Below are 23,732 nucleotides of genomic sequence, written 5' to 3' on the forward strand. Positions count from 1 at the left end.
AATCACGAAACCACATGCTGTCACAGCGCTCGTAAAACCCTGTGGTCATCCCGCTGTTTATGTGCTTGTAATTCGGGGTCTTGAAGGCCACTGTGGGCGTGGAGCAAGGTGAGCATGTGCACTCTTATTGGCTACGTTCTGGCAGTACAGAGCCATGGCCGCTGTTTCTTTATTGGTCCATTCTGGTTTGTACACGTACCGATGGTCCGTGTGCAATCAATTTAATGTCGCTTCTATCAAGAGAGTCCGAGTAATGAGAAAACCTGCCAAAACTGAATTATAATATTGATCAGGTCTATGGAGGGTCTGACATACTTATTACTAGGGTCAAAGGGAGATTTCATATTCGCAAATCACATGTTGGTCAAATATCCACCAAAGGGTTCTGCATATACATGTACAATATATGTACTTGAATTGAGTTCAGTTCACCAAACTTATTTAGCTAGACGGAAGGCAATCTAACTTTACAGAATGCTGACTGAAAGCGGACAAACGAAACGTATGAGCATTTATTAATGAAAGAACACAAAAAATGGGGGTTGCCCACTAGCTAGCTATGCTAGCTCCATCTACTTGTCCACTGACCGGCACACAAGTACGAACCATATGGCTTCGCCCTTGGCAGGAAATTACAACGGCTCAAATTTCTTCATCGGAATAAGTGGTCGGACATTTCAACAAGGAAAAAACTGGCCTCCTCTCAGGCAAGAACCATTTTCTCGAAGGTAAGTAGTACGCGTGGTCCATATCATAATGACCTCACGACCGTGCGGCGATTTCGCGCGTCCCAAGACTGTACACGTTGCCTCGTGCAACGCACCATATTACACCATGATGTGATTCTACCTCCGCTCCATGATCACACCAACATGTGATACAACACCATGTTACACAGTAAGCCAGCTCTTAAGACGGCGAGGCTACGTACTGGGTTCGCTTTGTGGCGCAGTCTTGGAAGGCTCGTTGAAAAATGCGACACACGTTGAAAATGCGATGCCCGTCGAAAAATGCGACGTCCGTCGAAAAATGCGACTGGCACATATGGAACACTATACGTACCTAAGCTGGCTCATCTCCGACAGTACAACCACGTGTCCTCATTGCAACAGATCTGTCTGCCGAGCAAGGATCGGACTTTTTCATCTTCGCTCTCACAACACCCAGCGATCACGATGGTACCGGTACAAGTCGTGGTCCTCTTCGCGAGCGAACATCAAGCGCCACTGCAAGTTTCCAGCCTCATCTCGTGTAGCCTGACCTTCATATACAAATACGCAAAATGCGAGGGCAGTGGGCATGGTGGAGAAGATTTGAACATTGAAACAGTCTTGTCGGGACAACAGCCACATCCTAGTTAGGCCTACGTGTACAGTACATGTTGAGAATGTGAGTAAAATAATCACACGTCTTTCAAGTGGACCTTATAATTACCCCTAGAATTCTTGCATTCGGTGAATGATGAACCCAGAGTTGAAGTCAGACCTTTGGCAACATCCTGAACAGTAAGGCACTACTTCATGTTCCTAGCTCTATGGCAGGCCTCAATGGGTCCATCTTTAATTACTCCCAGAACTGTGGGGCCTAATGCCTGCTATGGCATTTTGAGACATGAGAAGTGCCCTGCAATCATACGGGAGAAACCCTCAGTTTGCAGTGGTTGCACTTTCTGAAGCAAATTTTCCTCTTAATTAAGGGGTTAAAACCCTATAGCTAACTATAGTATATGGAACTATCATGACTATGGCTGAGGCACAATCACAAGTACCATGAGTAGGTCTACCCCGAAAACTGTAGAGTCCAATGTCTGCTCCTCTCCCATGAGGGGAGAGGAGACTTGTCGGACCCCAGTTCTGGGGGAAGGGCACAAGTGTATTTTGTAGCATTTAACCTATATTATTGGCAAAAATTGAGGTTTTTCTATTATCCTCACTTGTCATCCTACCTTCAGAACTGTGGGGTCCACCCTGACAAGTTCCGTCTGCCCCGATGTCTGCCCTGCTGAGAAAACATGGGACCCCACAGTTCTGGGGATTCTACCATACCTCAATGATCTGCACACATCTGCATTCTCTGTGGCCGTACTTTACCCCCAGAACTGTGGGGTCCGACGTCCACCCACTTCCACAGCAGGGCGTACCCCCAGAACTGTGGGGTCCGACGTCCGTCCTGCTCATAGGAGCGGAACAGATGTCGGACTGCGCAGTTCTGGGGGTAAGCAGGGTGGACATTGAACCCCATGCACAGTTCTGGGGGTAGTCGTATGATGGCGTACATGTAGGTCATGTGACAACAGGTGCAGCGTATTCACGCAATGAATGTCTATGTTGATTTGGATACCAGTCCCCATATTTCCGACCACTCTCCTTCAGATGATGTATAGAGACAGGTTTATCTGTGTAATTAGTAATTTGATTTAAAATACCAAAAACACCTAAAGGAACCAGGAAATGAATATTTCTTAGAATCACGTTTTTTGGATCTCTGTACTCTTCTTCCATGTACATGTATGAAGACTGCTTGACATCTCTTTTGAGTTACATGTATGTGAACTGAATGGTGTACTTTTTGAAACATTAAAAATTAACCAAGCATTTCTTGACAAGTGAGGGCGCTTTTGCTTTGATGCCAATCCAGGAAGACATGGTTCAGGTTGCATATTTTCGTGTTCAAATTGTGAACCCCAAATTTGCTATCTGGGAACATTTCTGTGAAAAGGATTTTTGCTGGAGTATTGCCAAATGCTTACACAGCAATAAATTGTTAAAGAAAATGAAATCTGCCATAACAGTGGCTAAAAAATCTAGACAACAGTAGTTAATTTAGAGACATTGAGATTAACATTGAGATTCAGCTCCTTGGACGACATCATAGTTCTGCTCATGAATATGCAAATATGCATTATCATAAAACCAAACAAACATCAAAGTATGGGTTATAATTGCAAAACAAACATTTTAAATGATGTTAATTGAAACCCATAGGTGCAATTTCGAGGGTTTTTAGTTAAATGAATAAAAATATTTCTTATTTGCTGATTCCTTTAAACATTGCCTACCGGTAAGCCGAGGTGAAATATTGCTAGGTGTACACGTACATGTATGCAACACAGCATGTACATGTACAATGTGCTTTTGTACATGTACAGTACATAGAGTTCCTCTACGCTTGACGTGCAGGTACCAAGGGTAATATGCATAAACTTATGAACATATTGTACCAGTTTAAAAGTGAACTCAAAGTTTTGAAAAAAGACCCTCAAAGTTCACTGGAGTGGAACTTTTTATGGAAAATGCATGTACAAGTGGAAACTACCGCATTTAAATCAAGTTGATTAAATCAGTCAACCATGCTGAAGTGCCGAAACTTTCTTGATTGGTTGCATTATTTGCCGACATGACAAAAAGAACCAATTGAACGAGAGTCACAACATGGACCCTTGATGTCCTGTCAAGGAAATTAATCTTGCAATACCAGTACATTATGGAACAGCATCGCAAAAAGTGCTGGGCTTAACTTAATATTTTGTAACCCCACCAAACCCATGTGCTTTTTGTTATCCAGCTTGGCCCAAAGGTAATCTAAGCTAGCCCCAACCAAAGAATCCTACCTCCCCCCCAGCCACCCACACATCTGTGGTGGCTCTCTGTTACTACCAGAATTAGAAGCCATGCTGGTGGCTCAAAGCTCGGGTTGCATGCACCATTGACCTACATGTATACAGTATCATATGATTTGCCAAATACTCTATGCATAAATTTGCGCGTGCCATGCTCAAACTTAAGACCATGAACATGTGTGTGAGGGCTACTCCTTGGATACGTTTACAGATACGAGTACGAGAGATATCGTAGTGCCTGGTCGGCTTCATCTCTTGTAAAGGATCATAGAGAGAGGAAAAGAGGTTGGAGGTGGGAATTAACGTCCAATGTACGGTACCATTTCATTGGTTAAATTTCATGTGTTTTTATTAGGCCCTAGACATCTGGACATGGGTATTTGTGGCAAGTGTCCTGGCACTAATTAATTATGAAAGAGATTTTGTCACAAGAAAATAGTATCAGCCGTGTCTGCCACTGTACATGCATTTTTGCTTTTACATTTACTGAGTTGAAAAAGTCAGCCAGCTCCCCGTCTTTTGCCACCAGTGGATCCATCAAAGTGCAGTTCCCACCAAAGGAACCTCAGTTGCTGGAAAAGTTGCACCCTCTTTTGGTGTAGCTCAGGGCTCTTGAACTGAATTGCAGGAGAAATGTTGTGAATCCTTTGAAATTGTACAAACACTTTCCTATACACATGCATTGTAACTTAGTAGGATTATCCACCCCCAGTTGGAACTCTAACCAGCACACCAGCACAAGAGAGATGGGCTGGAAGGAAGTTCCCAACCTGTTTGTGTACCCGTTGACAAGCTCAGAATGTCCCATACTAAATGTGCATAAAACTTGCATGCACAAGATGACTCCTCACTGAAGGATTATTGTTACAACACCCCATGCTCCTGCTCATAACAGATTCCCCCAAATTTGGAAGAAACTGGAATGCTCAAATGGATTTATGATTCATGTGTTACTCCAATATAGCAAAGGTCAAATGTCAGTTTGCAATGGATTTATAATACAGACAATTTTACAATAGTGCACCCCCAAGAGTTTGCAGCGCATTGGCCAATCGCAACACGCGAAATCTGTCGACCCTTTCCAAACGCGCATTGGCCAACGTATTGCAAACTCTTGGAGGAGCACTATTGTGAATCGTCCGTATTGTTCACATACATGTACATGTATAAATGTGTTGCTTGAATATTTTCAGTGATTTGCTTATGCCACAGAAATACATGTACTTGTAGTTTATACAGTAGCTAGCATGTACATGACCTACATGTACATGACCAGTAGTTGGTGTGAGGTGTCCAGAAGTTAGCAAGAACATGGACAGACATGTCCTCAAGTGGAGTCTACATGCATTGACTACTCAGAATGTTTGAAATATGACATCCCAGTATTGTTTGCTCATATTTCAGTTATGCCTCCTTGAAGTTGAAATTGTATTTTGCATTCAGAAAAGTGACATCCTGGAATAAACTTGAATTCCAGGGAGTTTAAAAACAAACCAAAACTGAAAAGCCAGGCCCATGTGAAGTGTGGCAGTTTCACTTGTCAGTAGATTTACTAAACTTTATGTAATGTATGCATTTTACCATATTGTTCTTGCAGCATGACTGATGACAATGGCAACCTGACACCGTATGTGTATGTACTGTGTGTAAGGCAACTGTTCGCAGACATACATGTATAGTGCACTCTAGGAATTAATCCAGGCTGCAGTCAGCACCACAGCCAGTTACCCAGTAACTGATCATCAGGAGAAAGCCTGGTAGACTCGGATCTTGGTGTGTTCAGTCTCCTACAACCTCTGAGTCAGTTTAGCCATGATGGCGATGGACTTCCTCTGCTGCCTGTCAAGTTCGACGTGGAAGGAAAGGTCATGCTTATTGGCAATCGCAGGTGAGTGAAATCATCTACGGGACAATGTCAGTTGTGATGGACGGGGTACAGTACTGATGTCTTATGCTCTGACATTTATTTTCTTCAGGCTTATAGTGAGCTCAAATTGCTTGAAAATGTCAGCAAAGTGATCTCTCACTCTCTAGTTTTGGAGGCCATCGATCTCCTTGCATTTGGTTGCCCCTTTTTTGTCATATGCACGATGTCCAGTCATAAACACAGGATCTGCATTACCAGTACATGTAGCAATATCCTTTTCATTACAGACACCTGTTTGTCATTGCAATATTTCAATAAAAAATCTGTTTCACATTCAATTCTTTGCATAGTATTGCCTTCAATTTGTAAATGAAAAAATCCCAGCCCATGTGCATGGAACTTGAAAGATCCAACTCTGTCCAGTGTAGACATCAACATTATGTTTGTACATGTGTGTGTTGGCACACGTACATGTACTGTTCATATACATGTACCTGTGCATGGTAATAATAACTTTTTCCTTTCTTTTTTGTTCATTTTCAGTACAGTTGAGGTAACTTTTCCAACACACTAGATGATCCTGATGGCTCTGTGTGAACAACCTTACATGTACTGATGTCCTCAGTTTCAAAACTCATTGTGTATTCATAGAGCACGTAAGTTGCCCACCTATCTTCTCCATCCAGGGATAGTGTTGGTCTCTGGATGCATAAGCTTACATGTCATAATTCTTGAAAGGACTGCTAGCAGTTTTTAAATACACGTACATGTACGTGGCACAAAATGGATTATTGTTTTGAAATTTCAGTTTTGCAATACAAATGTAAGAATCACTGTACGATTATTTTCAAAATGCACAGTTTGTGTTATCCAGGAAATTGATCCACCCATTGTGTGCATTACAATTGGACAGTGAAAGAAGTTGCAAAATTGGGCAAAATGCAGAGTCTAAATATGTGTCATTATCTTTGTTTAATGTGGGCCAAACTCCATGGTGGTCACAGCACACCCAGTGGTCTAGCAATGCTGCACCCATGAACACCAACTGAGCTGCATTCATTAGATGTAATAAGTAAACCCCAAAATGGGAATATCACAATTGGGATATGTATGTACAAAACTTAACACCCAAGCATCCTTAGAAACAAACATATTGTACTCAAACTGTTGTTCATGCAAAGTGTGCAACACTTTCATGTATTATGAACATGCTTTGTCCAAAGGAGTCATTCACAGATTTCAAAGTCAGACTGTTGCTAATAAGCCATTTGCGAGTACTTAACCTTTGAACAAAATGTGGTACACTGTGCTATCTTATTTCACATAAACATAACAATTCCGATTCCCCAGACTAAAGGCACTGTTGCTGTACCTCGTGATTCGGGACAAGCTTTTGCTTACATGTAGTTACATAAGAGACGCCTGGCATCAATACACTGTTCTCAATGGACGAGAAGGGCACAAAGGAACCAGTCCATTCCAGAGATGGTGGTTGCTATGCAAAAGCTTGCCCCGAATCACGAGGTATAGCAACAGGGTCTTTAGTCTGGAGACTTTGAATTGTTATGTTTATGTGAAATAAGATAGCACATGGAACTAGATTTGGCTCAAAGGTTACTCACTAATGGCTTATTAGAAATATACTTGAGGCTGAGTCAAGTTTGGCTTTCTTACTTTGTTTATGTTTCTAGATACTTTTGTCAAACCTAATTTGAGGACCTTTTGGGAAGTTCAAGCCTTAGCTTTCCTCCATCCAGCTTATTTTTTTAGTGTTCATTGTCGCATGTTTTCACAGTACTCTCTGCATTCCTTAGGTCATTCTCCAATACTGGACTTTGTCTATGTCTTAGGCTTCATACCAAAATCAGTCCCCAGTTGTAACCCTATATCATTCAAATTAAATTCAGACACTTCAGTATTTTGCTCTGTTGCATCCCTTTTGATATTCCTGTGGCATTATTACTTTTGTGCTGACAACTTCAAAGTCAGGTGGTAAACAAAAGAGATGAAGCCTGAGAAAGAGACTAATATGAGTATTGGAAAACAACTTCAGAGATCTTGCAGTGTCTGCCAACTCTGCTGAACATTGGTACAGTCTTAGGCCGTGTCCCAAACAGGCTTCCAGAGCTACGGCTAGGTCTATTGTCTTGTGCGTCTCCACGTACTTTCAATGGAGTGAAGACCTAGACCTAGCTCTAGACAACAGATTCGGATGCAGCCTACGTGTAGATATTATTGCAAAAACTTTACACAGAGAGACAGGAAGGGCCAATAACCACTGTTGCAATCCTTCCACAGTAGAGCCAAACCTGGCCTTTTTATTCTTTTTTTTAAGAAATATCAAAGCCACTCATAAATATGCACTGTGATTTGGAGTTAAGTACGTGGGAAATCAGAAAATGTGAGTTTGAATGTAATCTGACACTGTGGGCTCATCGTTACCTAAGTCCTCTAAGACCCAAATTTCATTACATGGCTGTCCAAATTACTTAGGAAGTGCCTGCAGCCATTGTCACATTCACTTGCATAATTCCAGCCTGGGGCCAGGTAATTTTGGCATAGCTTATATTGAAAATTTTCTTATTACTCAATTACTAGGGTGGAGTGAGTTCGCTGCTGAGGTGCTTTAGGACAAGGTGGACCCAGGACAAGTGTGGCTCCTTACAGAGAGAGCCTATGTGTCTGGTAAGATTGTTGCCATCTTACCATATCCAGGTTGGAGTCTTTACCAAAGAAAGAGAAGCAAAGGATGATGGGAGGCATGGCAACTGAAGACAGGTTCACAGCTGCAGTATAGAAGTGTTTGTAAATACACATGCATGTGATGGAATTCTGGGCATTGCATTTCCAAGTACAAAATGTTTCAAAATTTGAATAAGAACATGTCCAGTGTTATCATTATTAGGATTGTGTGTGTAATAAATATTTACAGCAATCTGGTGAGCCGTTGGCAGGAATGACACATTATTGCTATATTTGGTACTGGCATCCATGTACACACATGTACCGGTACCATTGCATGTATTACTGGCAAAGCTTAATATTTCTGGTATTGAGTTTTCATTGGGCTTCATCATAGCCATGATTTACCTCAAGTAACATCAAGTCGTGTGTCATGGTTATCATATTCGTAAAACATGTAAAATGTGGAATGATGGAACACTATCGGTTCTGCGAAAGATATTAACCTTTTTGTCTAAGTCTACCACAAAGCAGTGTGTTATAAGGATAAAAAAGAAAACTCAACAGAAATCTGAAGAAATGAACAATATTCGTCATCGGGTCAGTGCTATAGGTCATTACAGTAAAAGTACACTTTTAGAAAATACTTGCGGGGCCTGACTCTGAACAAGCAGGAAATGCATTGAATTAGTTCCCCGGGGCCAGTAGATTTAGATTTCAATACATTTTCTTGCCTGATTTCATGTTTAAAGTAGTATTTTTCAATAAGGACCTGTTAATGCAATTTTTTCAGAAAGGATGTTTTTAGCAAGCACTGACACAACGTCACGAGCCCTTTAAGACTGCCAAATACCTCATCATCTAAGTAGTGGTATTCATACGGTAAACTGATGATTATTGGGCCAAGACTGCTCGCTGGTACTCTTAAACAAGCGCACTCCATCAACGTTTCAGTGGACAGACATACACATGCGTTATCTTTGTCAGCAATGGCAAGGAAATCAGAACTAGATGCCCAGGAAGACTTCACACCTTTCTATATATGCTGAACTGATAACAATTCCCTCCAGAAATGTCTTTTAATTGTATTGGGGCCGTACAAGTAAAGATCAAAGTCCAAGATTCCTTTTGTAAATTTAGGATGTGTGGTTTGAGTATCGCCAGTCGGAAACAAACATACATGTAGCACGAGGGGATGTTGCTGTTCACTGCCCATTCTCTTACCAGTAGCTTAAACTTTGTTTCACCTTTGGTACTGGCCTCTCTATCTTCATTTCCCAACTCAAAATCACTATGAACATTGTTTAAAGTTGGGTGGTGTACACCATACTTTACACACAACGGAAATGCAGAGCTCATATGTTACTTGCTAGCTGCACTAATGGCAAGTGTTGGCGTTTGTTCTATATAGTATGATATATACGTGTGTGTTAATAAAAATAGAGAGTGGCTCTGGCTTTACAGTGTCAGCAAGCTGACATGGCCTGGCTCAAGGATTGCCCTTTAGAAATGCATACTCAGCACATCCCCTTTTCTTTAATTAATGTTTTGAAGAGATCGTTGCTATAAACAAAGTTCCTTGCATAATACATCAATCCCAAAGAATCCAAAGGACATGTTGAGATTGAGAACGCATTTGGATCATTTCATGAAGGATAGTAGTCAGATTATAGAGTTCATGAGAAATGTTAGGAAATTTTGAAATAATACAGTTCAGTGCATTCATTCAAATAAAACAAGTACCAAGAGCTGGGACGCATTCATTCCAAATCTGTGCGAAACATTCCCACTGTTTCTGTAGACTGCATGAATAAATGTTTGGTATTTATTCATTGGTTATTATTATTGTTATAAAATATGCCTCCATAGCTTGGCTAGTAAACGTCAATTTAACACAATACACTTTGGCCACTACAGTGTCTATTCTACTGAAGTATTGCTCACTACAGGGTAACTATTGTGATTTAAGTAAAACCATAGTATTGGGGCTTTTGGACTTTCCGTCCATATCTTGTGCTGTAATTATCTTTGGATTTCTCAACACTCTGTGTCACCTTAGTCTGTGGATGTGTGTTGGAAACTGAGCTATCTAGACTTTCTGCATAGTCATCGTAGTCATCTAACTGAATATGATTTGTGGTACATTGTCCGGTTTGAGATGTCGTCTGTTCCTAGTGAATATTTGTCCATTCATGTCTTGTACGATGCACGATCAAGGGTTATCACTTTTACGAATCACTTTTCCTCTTTTCCACTTTTCATGTTTTCGCAGCCGTATGTGTTGTCCTACGTGAAGTGGCTGCAACTCTTTTGTGCCTTTGTCAAAGTGCTGTTTTTGTTTATGGTTATGATAAGTAATTTTCTCCGCTACTTTAGAGACTGGCTTAAGTAGCTCTTGCATTGTGGGAAGGAGAGTCTTTGTTCCTCCACTGAAGAGTAGTTGAGTAGAGGATTTGTTGGTATTTTGCATTGGTGTGTTTCGGTAGTTAAGGATAGCAAGTTGGATGTCTTGTTTATCCACTGCTGCTTTTGTAGTAACTGTTTGGCTATCCCAACCATTTTTTTCGGCTGCGTGATGTCAGTGATACTCTGGTATGCTTAAACTGCCATTCTTTAGTGAACTGTTAGAATTCCTGACCAGCATGGACCGTTCTCTGACACTATTTCATCTGGTATTCCGTGTCTGGCAAAATGTCTTTTGCATAATTTCACAATCGTTTTGCTCGTGGCTGATTGTATCTGATCGATCTCAAAGTAACTGGAGTAGAAGTCTTCAAGCAGAAAATACTGCTTTCTGTTTAATTCAAAGAGATCGGTACCTACTTTTTCCATGGCCTTTTTGGTACTTCATGACTCAACAGCGGTTCTCGCTTGTTTATTGAACTCTGTTCAGCGCAAGTTTGACGTTTTTCTACAACTTCTGTAATCTGAGCAGACATTCCAGACCAAACAGAATGTCGCGTGCCAATCGGTTGGACTTTTCAATGCCTTGGTGGCTCTGGTGTATTTTCTCAAGGATCAATTTCCGCGTTGATTTTGGAATGACGACACGGTTTTTCTTTAATATATGATCATCTTCCAGTGTCAAGTCATCTCTATACTGCCAATACTCCTTGACTGAATCATCTACTTTTTTGTTTTCGGGCCATACCATTTGTATGATTCCTTTGAGGGTCTGAAATTGCTTGTCACTTTGCATTTCTCTCTCTAACTCTTCCCTAACCAGGGAGGAATGATGGGAAGGCAGTAGACCACGCTGATTGGTACTGTTGTGTCATTGGAATCATCTTCTGTTTCGTCTAGGAACTTTCCTCTGAGACAGTCAGCTACAAGTAGATCAGTACTGCATACATAGTTTACATCAACGTCGTATTTCTGTAGTTTTAGTAGCATTTTCTGGAGTCCCATGGGAGTTTGGGGAAGCGGCTTCTTGAAAATCGATTCTAGTCGCTTGTGGTCAGTTTGCACTATTCCAAAGATATATGTGTGAAATTTAGCACAGCCAAACCTAATTGCTGCAAGCTCCTTTTCTATTTGAGCCCATCGTTGCTGTGTTTCAGTGAAAGCTTTGGATGCCAAGGCTACAGGGGACATTTGTGATTGATTGTCATGTGCAGGCTGCAGTAAAACTGCTCCTGTGCCTCTATCAACACTTAGTACAAGTGGTTTTGTTGCATCATGATATGTTAACACTGGTGCTTCAGTCAGCAACTGTTTGAGGTGATCGAAACTTTTGTCGCGTTCCTCACTCCAGTTCCACATGGTTTTCTTCTCAGTTAGCTGCCTCAGGGGTGCTGTTATGCACCTATTAACATATCCCTCAATCCCCCCCCCCCACAATGTGAGTCAATGTGGGTCAATGGTCAGTGAGGTGGTGACGGAACAGGTGCATCGATGTGGTTTTTTGGTGCCTCGCACATGCAACCAGGGGTGGGTCATGGTGCGTCATGGTTTGTCAATACATTTCCATGTCCAAAAACATTGCATGTGTAGGGTTTGGTGTATAATTGGTTGATTTGGGCTCAATGAATTACCGGAAAGACCGTAACAAAGAAAAGAAAAATCCAGAAGGCACCCTACGTTATTTTTTTTAAAAGAAACTTGTACGGGCCCACAAACAAAGACGCACTGGACAAGTATTTATATAGAAAACAAAATACAATGGATTTAATGCAAGTGGAAATACTTGTCCTAAATGACCGCCGAATCAAAATATCTGGTTACTAATTTTTGGTCACAATATGAACACAGTGTGCATTATATCTCACAACCAGCCCGAAGTTTACATTAACAGCGATCCAGAATACAAGGCATGTGAAGGGGGCACAAACGTGTAACACTACAATTTCAACTTACAAAGAAAATCCTGGACGGTAAAAGGAATGGTTTCTCAATCAGACTATAACAATTTCATTTTTTACGGGATCAAGGTAGACTACGCCACATAATAATCACACGAAGGCAAATGCCAAGATATGAAGTTTGAACACAAAAAAAAACTAAATGAAAGTTAACACAAAGGAATTAATGTCAAGATCAAAACAAAAAGGAACTTAGTCCAATTCGCTGTGGTCCTCCCAAGAATGTTCGTTAATCGAATCCGATCCGGCGAGTGAGCAGTCAGCGAGAAAAGTGACGAAACGCGATGTATTGAAGTTCCGACGTTTCCGCAACAGACAAGCAAGGTGGTGACCAGGAACAGCGTCACTCAGCAGGAATCAGGGTTATCATGGGGGGTACATCCAGCATACGGTGGGGTCCAGCACTATACGAAAACAGCTACATGAAAACGACGACGACTCGGGCCAGCAATACACCAAAACAGGAACGAGGAGTGGCGAAACTTGACACTCAGCAACTGCTCCCACCATGGTGGAAATGCATACATGGCACCGTGCTGGTCACAGGGGGTGAAACAATGGTCAGCGGTCCATGCTCAAAAAATCCTCTCTAAATTTTCGGACGTGCAAGAAAAAATTCACCTCCAAAAGGAACTCCGGTGGCTTGACATGTAAGGCAGAAGACGTACATGTAGAAAAGCAAACAGTCTCCCAGAATGTAAAAAAAATAAGCGAAATTTGTGGGTAAAAATCGGCACAATGCACAAGCGGATCACCGATCGTGGGTGAGGTGAAGCCTGAGAGAGAGCAAGTAATTCGATCGGCCGGAGAGGGCCTAGTGCGGAGGAAAAGCGCGTGTGTAAATAATGGACTAACAATTCGGAAGCCGATTGGATAGACAAAGGGTTGCTTTTTACATATGCATGAACAAGTAAATAATTATAATAAAAGGTCGGCTCCCGGGTCAAGATAGGAATGCGGCTACAAGGTTACACTAATGTACATGTATACAAAGTACCGTGTGGCTGCTACACATGCATGCACTGATGACCCTTGCACACATGTACAAATGTACATATATAGGCCTATTTTATTGGTTAATAGAGCTCATAATATCTAGTCCGAGTGTGGAGGAAGGAAAAAACAAAATAAAACCATGAAACATGGTTTGCAATGCTCTGCAGTTTTGAGACGGGGATTCTTTTTTTTTTTGTGAAGCGCAGCGGTCCAATTGTGCGAGCAGAATACCTGCATGTCCGGCGGGTAGTCCAACGAAAAATCACGCTCCACTGGACCACTGAAAACTTGATATGGGTACTAAAGCCACCTTCATAGTACACACAAGCAGGATATACATGTACCTATCCATTAACAGGAATCTACTGCCATGAACTAACTCATTCGCTGAAGTATTTAAGAAGTTTTGATCGTGTGTGATGTTTTCAGTGTCGAAGTTTGGAAATAGAAATCTCTATTAAAATAGACTGGCTTCCGAACATCTTATGCTATTTTTGGCAGCGGGAATCAATTGCCAAACACAATGTTAACTAAGATTTTAATAATCTTCTAAAATATTCAAATTTCCTGAGATTTTAGAAGCATAAAATTATTAAGTATTACATAAATGTGACAAATTAAAGATTACCCCTTTAATGCGTGATTTGCACACTCCAAAATCTCATACCATGGTGTTTCAGTCAATGTACAGTAAATGCATGCATTCGCCCCTTAATTTGTGGTGTTGGTCATTTTCTGGCGAATGTGTTTGCATGCATCATTAAGGAGTTGAACGGCTGGGCATTTGCTGTCTGTGTTGCTGTCCTGAAACTCAGGAAATTGGAGTCTTGCTTGATGAAAAATAGCCTGTATTATGCTGTCGTCAAGCTTGGGAATATTCAGGATATTCTTAGATAGGGGATCTCTCGTTTTACCGGTAACATTTTTACAAGCAAGTTCACCTTCCGAAAACTCCTTTTTCAAGAGCAATGAACACAGCATTCACCCCATTGTTTCAGGCTTTGATGCTGCTCGGGATGCCACTCGACTGAGAGCTATTTTATAGTTGTCAACATCCCGCACAAGATCATCTACACCGCCCAAAACATATTTGCTTGGATCTTTGGCTGGAACGTATTTTGGGACGACGGCTGGTGTAGGACGCTTTGGTGTACTGCTGTGTGTTGAGGATGAAGAAGTGAGAGGGGTTAATGCTGGCACAGAAGAATTTGCTGAAGCCTCTTGTATCTTTTTCGGCATCACAGAGTACAAATGCTTTTGATTTGTTGCTTGGATTTACAATCGAAACAACTTTGTCCAGGTCACTGTTAATTTAACTGGTGGGACAAGGGATTCTGTCATTCTGCTTTTCTTCTCGCTATCTGGGAGGCTCTTGTCTTTCAGAAGCTGCCATGCCAGTCATTGCCAATGATCAAAGCCCAGTTCACCGGTTGGTGTGGGTGACTTCCTTGAGAACAGTCTCAGACTACGGCAGGACCGGCTGTATGCCTTATCATTGCCAATGATCAAAGCCCAGTTCACCGGTTGGTATGGGTGACTTCCTTGAGAACAGTCTCAGACTACGGCAGGACCGGCTGTATGCCTTATCATTGCCAATGATCAAAGCCCAGTTCACCGGTTGGTATGGCTGACTTCCTTGAGAACAGTCTCAGACTACGGCAGGACCGGCTGTATGCCTTATCATTGCCAATGATCAAAGCCCAGTTCACCGGTTGGTATGGGTGACTTCCTTGAGAACAGTCTCAGACTACGGCAGGACCGGCTGTATGCCTTATCATTGCCAATGATCAAAGCCCAGTTCACCGGTTGGTATGGGTGACTTCCTTGAGAACAGTCTCAGACTACGGCAGGACCGGCTGTATGCCTTATCATTGCCAATGATCAAAGCCCAGTTCACCGGTTGGTATGGGTGACTTCCTTGAGAACAGTCTCAGACTACGGCAGGACCGGCTGTATGCCTTATCATTGCCAATGATCAAAGCCCAGTTCACCGGTTGGTATGGGTGACTTCCTTGAGAACAGTCTCAGACTACGGCAGGACCGGCTGTATGCCTTATCATTGCCAATGATCAAAGCCCAGTTCACCGGTTGGTATGGGTGACTTCCTTGAGAACAGTCTCAGACTACGGCAGGACCGGCTGTATGCCTTATCATTGCCAATGATCAAAGCCCAGTTCACCGGTTGGTATGGGTGACTTCCTTGAGAACAGTCTCAGACTACGGCAGGACCGGCTGTATGCCTTATCATTGCCAATGATCAAAGCCCAGTTCACCGGTTGGTATGGGTGACTTCCTTGAGAACAGTCTCAGACTACGGCAGGACCGGCTGTATGCCTTATCATTGCCAATGATCAAAGCCCAGTTCACCGGTTGGTATGGCTGACTTACGGGAGAACAGTCTCAGACTACGGCAGGACCGGCTGTATGCCTTATCATTGCCAATTATCAAAGCCCAGTTCACCGGTTGGTATGGCTGACTTCCTTGAGAACAGTCTCAGACTACGGCAGGACCGGCTGTATGCCTTATCATTGCCAATGATCAAAGCCCAGTTCACCGGTTGGTATGGCTGACTTACGGGAGAACAGTCTCAGACTACGGCAGGACCGGCTGTATGCCTTATCATTGCCAATGATCAAAGCCCAGTTCACCGGTTGGTATGGCTGACTTCCTTGAGAACAGTCTCAGACTACGGCAGGACCGGCTGTATGCCTTATCATTGACATGTACAACAGGCTTGCTACTGGCATCTTCATGTTTGGTGTCGTCATCGGAACTTCAGGTCATCTATGGTTTGACAGTACGTTACCGGATAAAAATTAATTAATGGCCTCCTGAAATTCCATTGTGGTTAATTGATACAAGTTCACAACAATATTATATATAACATTAACCGGGTGAGATTAAAACAGAGGAAAACATGAAGGAATGTACCCACAACAGAATTAAAAGCACAGCAATAATGCAAGTAGCAAAAGATACAAGATGGCAACAACGAATTACACAAGACAATCCAATCAGTGCAAAAATCATCATCCAAATGACAAAGCAGCACTTACAAGCATGACCTCATCATGGGGCATGAAAATAAATTCAACACGTTCAGGGCATATATCCAGGACAACAATCATAAAGTCAATACATGTATTTAGAACCAACAAAATGTGCTTCTGTCAAGGGGATTATTAAATATCTCTCTGCAATTAAACGGCAATTGAAATTAGCTGGGAAAATGGAAGGAACAACAGAAAGAGGGGACAAATTCAAAGTGAGCAGAATTCAGGCGATGCCTCCTTTATTATGTCACAGGTTTGTTCTCTATACCATGGTCAAGACCTGTGCTGGTTGGATAAATTGTTTTTCAAGGAAGTCTGCTCGAAATAATCCAAACAGAAAGCTTCTTATGTTGATTTTTAAAGAATTGCAAGAATTATGTCCAAAATACAATCACAAAGTAAATGTACGTACCAATGCACAAGAAAATAAACCAACAATTAATGGATGGACATGCAACTTAGGAAATACATTTGAATTGGAACAAAGGGATACAAAGCATTTCCAAATAATAACTTGGAAGGAATTAAATTATTTATACTGAAAAATGCAATTCATTATACAACCAAGATAAAAGAAAATCAGGCTTAGCTGCAATCTTGAACTTGTGTGACCAAGCTTGACCAGTAGACTCAGGTGAAGCTCAAAGTCCTTAGTAATCCTCGGCTTGGTCAGTAGATTCACAGATCCAGCAGGAGGATCTCAAACACTCCCTTATTTTTCAAATGTAAATCTTGTACCATTTTGTTCTGAGCGAGGTCTTTTGGGAATGTGTCATGTGACTTGCGTAATTTACTAACTGATACAAATTAGGAACTCAACTGGTTTCACCTCTGAAAAGTTCAAACACATTTTTTACTACATTGTACACCTATAAATCAGTGGTGTGGCCATAGGATTTTAGGGGGGGCACAAAGGGGGCACCAGCTTTCAGTGGTGTGGTTTTTGGGGGCAAGTATTTGTGAGCCTTGTTCACTATCCATTCATCCTTTTTTCAGTGGGGGGGTGCCTGGTGGCACCTGGAATTTGTGGGTGCTCGTTTTTTATATGTCTGTCATCTTTATCCAATTATTTGGGTTTGAATTGGATACACTGTACAGTGGCATACATGTAGATCCGTGTATAGAAACTCTGTAACAACACAGTTGTGATACAAGGCATGACAGGAAATTTGCTACAGTTGCAACTGTTTGGGTAGGCATTCCCTAACAGACTGTCCCAGTCCCTCATGACTTTGAAAAAGGAGTCGCTGGTGGCAGAAATGAATCTGTCCTACACTTGTTAGTTGCCTAGGGTTTGGCTGGGTGGCTCAAATGGTTGTGAACTGATCTTGCAGGGCGGTTGTCTGGTCTGTTAACTATTTGACCGCCTGATTTTACCTCTTTTGAGGGTCCTTGATCATGAGTGGACATTGACTGCACTATACCCTGGCTTGAGTCATTGCCTCATGCAGTCTGTGGATGAGCCTTGATAAAGTAATTAGCTCTTAAATAAGAAAGCAGTCCTCTTATGATGAAGGGCTCCATTCTTTCCTGTGGCAACTTCTTCAGTTGTATGTTGATAGCACAGCTTCTTGATGCCTACCAGGTACTTCTTGACTGTTTCGTTCATCAACTGCTTTCTGTCGGCAAGCTCCGATAATCTTACCCATCGCTTGCGGCATGCCTTCATGGGGATGAAATGGTTTCTTTTTGAGAAATGCCTGTTTGATTGTTGTCAAGGTGGTCTTACATGTATGTTCCCTGGGAAAATGTCTGTCCCTCAGTATCAGTAGCTGGCAGCAATTGATACCATGCAAAGGTTTCCCGCACCCATAAAAAACACATGTGCTGTCAATTTTCAAATGAAGCATACAGATTAAATCAGGCAAACAACTTCAATGTTTACAATAACTTGTATTATTTTATATAAATTCACCTACATGTACGCTGGGAAAATTTGGAGTTTGGAGTCCCTTGAAAAATGATGTTAAATCTTCTGTGTCCACAAAGTCTATTTAAAAATCCAATATGGCGGCGCCCATGTAACGGAAAAGACACGTTGAGTGAATTAGTGATTCAGTACCACGTACATGTATACACCACACCAGCATCAATGACCTCTTGGCATCATCGGCCCATGGACTCCAATACTGGTAAATTCGCTAGGATTTGAGGGTCCAAGCCATTCCAAATCCGCTGGAGAATTTCGAAGAGCTGGTCTTGATTTCGAGGGTGAACTTCATGATGGAGTTTTAGCGGATTCAGATCTGGGCTCTAGGCGGGCCATTCCATCATCTGGAAGTCCCAACTACCCCCCATCTCCCGGACAAAAGCTGAGGTTTGATTGGCAAGATATACCTGTGTAATCCTAGTGGTATGCGGTGCAGCATTATCCTGCTGAAACAGGAATTACATGCCAATCAAATGGTGGGCAGAAGGGAGCAGATGATTGTCAAGCACATTGATGTAGCCCGCCTCGTCCATGTTCCCTACGACCCGCACCAGGTCACCGACACCGACAGAGCTCATGCTACCCCAAACCATAATTCCTGTGCCTCTTTGTTTCACTGATGGGACAACACAATTCTCTGCAAATTCTTCACGCATTGTCGAACATAGACACGCCCATCAGACTGGACGAGCTGGAATTGGCTTTCATCAGACCAGAGAACCTTCAACCAGTCGTCAGGGCTCCAGGCGAGGTGCGCACAGCCTTCGGGCCTTATGGTCTGCAGTAAGGCATAGCTTATGCCTTGCAACTCGTCCATGAAACCCGGCTGCTACTAGGCGACAAGAAATGGTTGTGCGGTGAACTGTCACTCCTGTGGCGTTGGCAACTTCCTCCTCGAGCTCAGGGGCGGTCATAAATCTATTATTTTTATTGCATGTCCTGATGAGATGCCATTGAGCCCATGCATTTAGAGCCTTTGGCCGGCCATAATGTGGAAGAGTATCCATGGAATTATTCTTTGCCCCTTCCTTATAATGTGTCTTCCTTCTTTCCCATATTTCCCTCGTTTGTTTAGTTACATCATCAGCAATTTTTTACCACATTCTCTCTCTTTTCTTCACTCAGTGCATTTCTCCATTCACTCAGTGCGTTTCTCCATTCACTCAGTGCGTTTCTCCATTCACTCAGTGCGTTTCTCCATTCACTCAGTGCGTTTCTCCATTCACTCAGTGCGTTTCTCCATTCACTCAGTGCGTTTCTCCATTCACTCAGTGCGTTTCTCCATTCACTCAGTGCGTTTCTCCATTCACTCAGTGCGTTTCTCCATTCACTCAGTGCGTTTCTCCATTCACTCAGTGCGTTTCTCCATTCACTCAGTGCGTTTCTCCATTCACTCAGTGCGTTTCTCCATTCACTCAGTGCGTTTCTCCATTCACTCAGTGCGTTTCTCCATTCACTCAGTGCGTTTCTCCATTCACTCAGTGCGTTTCTCCATTCACTCAGTGCGTTTCTCCATTCACTCAGTGCGTTTCTCCATTCACTCAGTGCGTTTCTCCATTCACTCAGTGCGTTTCTCCATTCACTCAGTGCGTTTCTCCATTCACTCAGTGCGTTTCTCCATTCACTCAGTGCGTTTCTCCATTCACTCAGTGCGTTTCTCCATTCACTCAGTGCGTTTCTCCATTCACTCAGTGCGTTTCTCCATTCACTCAGTGCGTTTCTCCATTCACTCAGTGCGTTTCTCCATTCACTCAGTGCGTTTCTCCATTCACTCAGTGCGTTTCTCCATTCACTCAGTGCGTTTCTCCATTCACTCAGTGCGTTTCTCCATTCACTCAGTGCGTTTCTCCATTCACTCAGTGCGTTTCTCCATTCACTCAGTGCGTTTCTCCATTCACTCAGTGCGTTTCTCCATTCACTCAGTGCGTTTCTCCATTCACTCAGTGCGTTTCTCCATTCACTCAGTGCGTTTCTCCATTCACTCAGTGCGTTTCTCCATTCACTCAGTGCGTTTCTCCATTCACTCAGTGCGTTTCTCCATTCACTCAGTGCGTTTCTCCATTCACTCAGTGCGTTTCTCCATTCACTCAGTGCATTTCTCCATTCACTCAGTGCATTTCTCCATTCACTCAGTGCGTTTCTCCATTCACTCAGTGCGTTTCTCCATTCACTCAGTGCGTTTCTCCATTCACTCAGTGCGTTTCTCCATTCACTCAGTGCGTTTCTCCATTCACTCAGTGCGTTTCTCCATTCACTCAGTGCGTTTCTCCATTCACTCAGTGCGTTTCTCCATTCACTCAGTGCGTTTCTCCATTCACTCAGTGCGTTTCTCCATTCACTCAGTGCGTTTCTCCATTCACTCAGTGCGTTTCTCCATTCACTCAGTGCGTTTCTCCATTCACTCAGTGCGTTTCTCCATTCACTCAGTGCGTTTCTCCATTCACTCAGTGCGTTTCTCCATTCACTCAGTGCGTTTCTCCATTCACTCAGTGCGTTTCTCCATTCACTCAGTGCGTTTCTCCATTCACTCAGTGCGTTTCTCCATTCACTCAGTGCGTTTCTCCATTCACTCAGTGCGTTTCTCCATTCACTCAGTGCGTTTCTCCATTCACTCAGTGCGTTTCTCCATTCACTCAGTGCGTTTCTCCATTCACTCAGTGCGTTTCTCCATTCACTCAGTGCGTTTCTCCATTCACTCAGTGCGTTTCTCCATTCACTCAGTGCGTTTCTCCATTCACTCAGTGCGTTTCTCCATTCACTCAGTGCGTTTCTCCATTCACTCAGTGCGTTTCTCCATTCACTCAGTGCGTTTCTCCATTCACTCAGTGCGTTTCTCCATTCACTCAGTGCCTTTCTCCATTCACTCAGTGCCTTTCTCCATTCACTCAGTGCCTTTCTCCATTCACTCAGTGCCTTTCTCCATTCACTCAGTGCCTTTCTCCATTCACTCAGTGCCTTTCTCCATTCACTCAGTGCGTTTCTCCATTCACTCAGTGCGTTTCTCCATTCACTCAGTGCATTTCTCCATTCACTCATTCTGTTTCTGGCACACACAATTAAACTTTTTAGAGCAGGCACTGTCACATTTCAGTTTTTCTCTCGTCAATCTGTCAAAAATGCCGAAGTGTCTCTCTGCATCTATGTAAGTCCTAGGCATACTCTGTCTCATCTATCATGTCAACATACTAGTAGCAAATTCACCTCCAGCTAAATGACCCTAACATCCTTTTGCCCAGCTTATAAAACACACCAAACATGTCCTGCAGCAATTCCTGGCAGGTCCTGTCATCTCTCATGGAGTCATCAAGCAGTCACATACCTCATCTACATGTACAGTATTTCTCCTCTCCAATCTCTAAACATCCTCATGTCTCCTGATCCTTCACCGCACACAACTTCACTTGCATCTTTGTTCCACTGCTCAAAGCACTCAATCATTCTCTGATACCGTTCATTCATTTTGAATACATGTACTTTCACTTTTAGCACTTTCCATAATGGATCAGTCACAGTTTTATCTGTTACGATACTTTATCCTTTGCAAGATGAAATCACTGGATTTTTCATTGATTCACAGCTACATACGTTCTTCTTAGCCAAGTATGTTTATTTCTACTGCCAAGCATGAAGTTGTGAAACTTATGAAGTCAATATCTGTAAGTCTCAATCTCTAAGTCTTCCCTTCCCATCTATTCCTCCTTTTGACATGCTTCCACATCTGTCTTTAGTCTATTTCCAAGAAAATAATTACGACTACGCTAGCTTCCTGGTGTGGTCAATCTTAATGACTTATTCCTGGAGATTTTAGCCTTCGTGACCTTCATGGACTATTTAAAGTTACAACCTCTCCTTAGATGCCAGTGGTATCTTTTAATAGTACTTCCACAGAAGTTCATCATGACGCCATCACAACCAAAGCTCTTAATCCTGTCTTTTACTCTTAAACCTTCAGATCTGCATACATCAAACTCATAAGGTTGTTCTCATTCTTTGTATACTCAAAAAAGTTCAACAAATGAGGATGAAGGAAGTCCAACCCTGCACAATTATTGAACAAAATATTAAAGCGGTTGCCCTGAAATGGTGCAAGGGGTATTTCCGTCATCCCAAATTAAGTCTTCCAAAGACACTCTGAATTGTACGGCTTTCCCTGACTTCTCACTCGCTCTTGTCTGTGCACTGTTATGTACACACTGTCACTGGCAGTCCATCCCACGTGCTCTCAGGCCCAGGCTAGCCGACGACGATTATGATCGTCCAAAAGTCGGGGCTTATGCCTGGCAACCCTGCCATGAAGCCCAGCTGTAGCCAATCGCCTTGATACCGTTCTGCAATGAACTTCAACCCCCTATCCGGTATATTGGCAAGCTCATGCATCGCTAATTCTGGGGCGGTCAGGAAGCGGTTGCACCGCGATGACGAGCTGCCGGTCATCCCGCTTAGTTTTCAATCTCGGTCGGCCGGTGCGAGGTTGGTTCCATTGACCCATTTAAACTCCTTCAATTTCCGAAGATTCATCCGAACAGCATACTCACTGATTCCCAGCCTTCTAGTGATTTCCCACTTGGAAATTCCCTCCCGATTCCAAGCGTCAACCATCCTATAGCTGACTATTGCTGTAGACTAATGCTTGTGTGACCGCACAATATTCTTTTCCAGTGGTAATTATGATGGTATATTTATTCCAAACAATGATAGCAAGGATATATATATAAAAAAAAGGGTTGGATACAGTAGCTAAACAAAGAAAGAAAAAAGAAGAAACAAACAAACATTAAGTAAATTCTACATGTCAAGTAAAAACAAAATAATGCAACTAAGCGATCAAAACGCAATGCAAAAGCTGAAATCCACTGAGACAAAAATATATCGGTGGGGTTTCTTAAAAGCAATAAAATAAGTCTCTCCTCTACTGAACTTAAGCCTGTAAAAACAATTAGATTCTCTCCACCCTCATGGTCCAAAACCACAAACCACTGGGGCCTGGGTCAACGACACTGGGTGCAATAAACAACTCATATGGTCCACTGAACTGCTGCCTGTGCAGTAGAAAACACCAATGCATACATAATGAGTAGGTCAACAGAGTCCAGTACTAAATCACAAATCACTCAAGCCAAACTGAAACTTATAATGTCCCACCCAGGGCTAGTGATGGTGCAGTTGCAATATATCAATTGTCTGTACAGTACCAATACACACTGCACCGAGCATTTAACTCCA

The 23,732-nt window shown here is 42.6% G+C and overlaps 1 long non-coding RNA gene across 1 annotated transcript; it reads left to right on the plus strand.

Annotated features, from left to right (window-relative positions):
* Positions 1-757: 757 nt before the first annotated feature.
* Positions 758-9,938, plus strand: LOC110975387 (uncharacterized). Its single transcript, XR_002597685.2, has 4 exons — positions 758-1,389; positions 5,217-5,507; positions 6,030-6,142; positions 8,085-9,938. It is a non-coding gene; the product is annotated as an uncharacterized LOC110975387 (long non-coding RNA).
* The last annotated feature ends 13,794 nt before the right edge of the window (positions 9,939-23,732 follow it).

The sequence above is a fragment of the Acanthaster planci genome, linkage group LG20 (assembly GCF_054643075.1).
Source record: "Acanthaster planci isolate LZ-2023a linkage group LG20, COTS_SCS, whole genome shotgun sequence".
NCBI classification, from domain to species: domain Eukaryota; kingdom Metazoa; phylum Echinodermata; class Asteroidea; order Valvatida; family Acanthasteridae; genus Acanthaster; species Acanthaster planci.